Source organism: Eucyclogobius newberryi, unplaced genomic scaffold (assembly GCF_026437365.1).
Source record: "Eucyclogobius newberryi isolate DKJ021-1_F unplaced genomic scaffold, fEucNew1.0.hap1 SCAF_100, whole genome shotgun sequence".
Taxonomy (NCBI): domain Eukaryota; kingdom Metazoa; phylum Chordata; class Actinopteri; order Gobiiformes; family Gobiidae; genus Eucyclogobius; species Eucyclogobius newberryi.
The window spans coordinates 338560-342445 of record NW_027315725.1 but is presented as its reverse complement, the minus strand read 5'-3'; the positions used below and the strand labels follow the sequence as shown (position 1 = coordinate 342445).

The 3886-nt window shown below is 52.9% G+C and overlaps 1 pseudogene; it reads right to left on the bottom strand.

The window, feature by feature from the left end:
• Positions 1–251: 251 nt before the first annotated feature.
• On the bottom strand, positions 252–3587 carry LOC140382540 (myosin-6 pseudogene; annotated as a pseudogene).
• Positions 3588–3886: the final 299 nt, after the last annotated feature.

Here is a 3886-nt window from a genome sequence, read left to right as displayed (position 1 = left end):
TGATGAGCTGCTCACAACGTTCTTCTGCATCAGACAGCGTGTCCTGCTCAGACTGGATCTGCAGCGCCAGGTCGTTCTTCTCCTGGACCACGCCCACCATCTTCTCCTCCAGCTCTTTGCGTCGTGCCTCAGACTTCTCCAGCGCCTCTTTGATGCGGCTGAACTCGTCTTTTATGTTGGCCATCTCCTTCTCTGCTTCGGCGCTCTTTAGCAGAGGCTTGATCTTAAAGAAGAGCTTCATCCAGGGCCAGTTTTTCACACCAAGGAAAGAGCGCAGGTTCCACTGGATGAGCATGAGAGCGTCGCGACGTTCCACCAGCCGAGCGAAGCGTTCCCTCATGAGCAGAGCTCGGGCGTTGGCCTGGAGTCGTGTAATGATGCGAGACAACTGCTCGTCTCTCATCTCCTCCAGCGTGCCCAGGAGCCCCGCCTTAAAGAACACCTTTGTGTGTCCAAACTTGTACTGCGTGTGGTCGATGTCCAGTGAGCCCAGCAGCTTCTCTGCGCTCTTCTTACAGTCAATGAAGGTTCCCTCAGGGATGGCCGAGGCATTGAGGATGCGATAACGCTGTTTGAAGTCTCCATAAAGGACACGGTTTGGAAAACTTTTCTGCAGATGCGAATTCCCTCCAGGACGCCGTTACAGCGCAGCTGGTGCAGCACCAGGCAGTTGTCCATGATGCCGGGAGTCTTGGACTCGTTGGGGATGAGGCAGCGGACAAAGTGCGGGTGGGTGCTCTTCAGGTTGGTCATGAGTTTGTTCAGGTTTTCTCGATGAAGTGCCGACACAGTTTGGAAAGATGAGCCCTTCTTTTTGGCTCCTTTTCCACTCTTTTCTCCTTCGTTGCCCGCATAGTTTGAGAAGAGCAGACTGAGCAGCTTCAGAGAGGACTTCTGGTAAAGTCCCACCACGGTCTCATTCAGAGGATCTTTGTTCTTCACCAGCCAGTTTGTGATGTTGTAGTCCACCGTGCCGGCGTAGTGCACCAGGGCAAAGTGTCCTCGGCTTTGCCTTTGGCGGCGCGCGGCTTCTCAAACATCTTGTTCTTTCCCAGGTGGTTGTCGTAGAGTTTGGCCTTAAAGGTCTGGTCGCTGGCCTTGGGGAACATGCACTCCTCCTCCAGGATGGACAGGATACCCATGGGCTTTTCGATCAGGTCGATGCAGGCCTGAAGGTCCATGCCGAAGTCGATGAACTCCCAGTCGATGCCCTCCTTCTTGTACTCCTCCTGCTCCAGCACAAACATGTGGTGGTTGAAGAACTGCTGCAGTTTCTCATTGGTATAGTTGATGCACAGCTGCTCAAAGGTGTTGAAGTCGAAGATCTCGAAGCCGGCGATGTCCAAAACCCCGATGAAGTACTGGCGATGCTGCTTAGTATCCAGGCTGTGGTTGATGCGCACCACCATCCAGTTGAACATCTTCTCGTAGATGGACTTGGCAAGCGCTCCGATGGAATAGTAAACCTGGTCCACGCTCTGGCCTTTGGTCACATACTCGTTTCCCACTTTGACTCTTGGGTGGCACAGACCTTTGATGAGGTCGGCCGAGTTCAGCCCCATGAGGAAGGCGGACTTATCAGCCGACTCAGTGCCATCAGGCTCCGCCTGCTCCTCACGCTGCTTCTGCTTGAACCTCATGTTCCCGTAGTGCATGATGGCTCCGGTCAGTTTGTAGACAGTGGCCTTTTCTTCGGTGGTAAAGCCGAGCACGTCGAAGGCGCTGTCTGTGGCCATCAGCTCGTCAGCGTCGTTGATGGAGGCCACGGTGACCTCGCCCTGAGACGTGTAGGAGTAATCATACGGGTTTGTGGTGATCAGCAGCTGCTCCAGGAGCTCAGGCTTCTGATTGGACATGATCTGGTAGAAGATGTGGTAGTTCCTCTCAGCTTTGAGCTGAAAAGTGACTCTGGACTTCTCCAGGAGGTAGGTCTCCACGTCGGCGGAGGAAAGCTTTCCGCTCGTGCCAAAGTGGATCCTGATGAACTTCCCAAAGCGAGACGAGTTGTCGTTTCTGGCGGTTTTGGCGTTTCCAAAGGCCTCGAGGGCCGGGTTGGCCTGGATGATCTGGTCCTCTAACGTGCCTTTGTTCTGATCCTTCTTGTTGGCTCCGCCCACCGCAGCGATGCTGGCGAAATATTGGATGACACGTTTGGTGTTGACGGTTTTCCCAGCGCCGGATTCTCCGGTGATGAGCACAGACTGGTTCTCGCGGTCCGTCAGCATGTACTGGTACGCGTTATCAGAGATGGAGAAGATGTGGGGCGGGGCTTCGGTGCGCTTCTTACCGCGATACGCCGACACCACCTCCGAGTCGTACACCGGCAGCCACTTGTATGGGTTCACGGTGACGCAGAAGAGGCCGGAGTAGGTGTAGATCATCCAGGCGGCGTAGCGCTCCTTCAGGTTGAACAGCACCGCCGGCTCGTGGAGGAAAGTGAACATCGCCATGTCCTCGATCTTATCGAACTTGGGCGGGTTCTGCGGATGGACCAGCGCCTCCTTCACGGTCCGACTCTCCCCGGACTCGGTCTTCACGGTGACCATCCCCGACTCGCGGCTCTGGATCGAAGCTTTGACGTATTCCACTTTTTCGTCCGCCACGAAACACTCGGTTTTAATGTCGAAGGCTCGAGTCTGAGCTTCTAAACGCTCACGCTCCGATTTACGAAGGAACGGCGCCGCTTTCCCGAACTCCAACATCAGGCCGTCCGACATCGTGACCTAAGATCAGACATTTCATCATTATTACACCTGAACTCATCGTTTAGAACCTTTTCATGAAACGTTCGAACTGGATTCATGAATCATAGTTTGTTAGACGTCTCGAGCTCAGACTCTAGTTCAGCTTTAATAAAGGTTCAACCACTAGCAGAGGGCGCCATTGCACGCTCCAGCAGAGGGCGCCATTACACGCTCCAGCAGAGGGCGCCATTACACGCTCCAGCAGAGGGCGCCATCACACGCTCCAGCAGAGGGCGCCATTACACGCTCCAGCAGAGGGCGCCATTACACGCTCCAGCAGAGGGCGCCATTACACGCTCCAGCAGAGGGCGCCATTACACGCTCCAGCAGAGGGCGCCATTAGAGGGCGCCATTACACGCTCCAGCAGAGGGCGCCATTACACGCTCCAGCAGAGGGCGCCATTACACGCTCCAGATCCCTTTATCTTTAAGTCAAGTTTGAGTGTAAAATGTCCCAGAATGCATCACACTGACCCCGAACAATAAACATTAAGAAATCATATTCATATTATTGAGCCTTAATTGTCGTCATAATTTATATCATATTATTCATTTTATTGATCAAAACAACACGACAGATGATCACGACGTTCATATTTCATAAAGTTTAAGTCTTTAAATGTGAGACACAAAAACATTTACAGCGGATTTTGGATTTATTATTTATGATTTAGTTTGGGACTAAAATAATTTTTAAACTTTAAGTAAAGTAAATGAAAGAGTCTGGAGTTTGTTCCAAGTAAAGTTCAGTCTGAGCCGGATCAAACACATCCTCATGTTTCAACTCTAAAAGCATCAAACAAAAGTCTAAATGAGACGACTCACCAGAAACTGAAGATCCCAGACCAGACCAGACCAGAGACCAGACCAGAGACCAGACCAGAGACCAGACCAGACCAGACCAGAGACCAGACCAGAGACCAGACCAGACCAGACCAGACCGGAGACCAGACCAGACCAGAGACCAGACCAGAGACCAGACCAGAGACCAGACCAGAGACCAGACCAGACCAGAGACCAGACCAGACCAGACCAGACCAGAGACCAGACCAGAGACCAGACCAGACCAGAGACCAGACCAGACCAGAGACCAGACCAGAGACCAGACCAGAGACCAGACCAGAGACCAGACCAGAGACCAG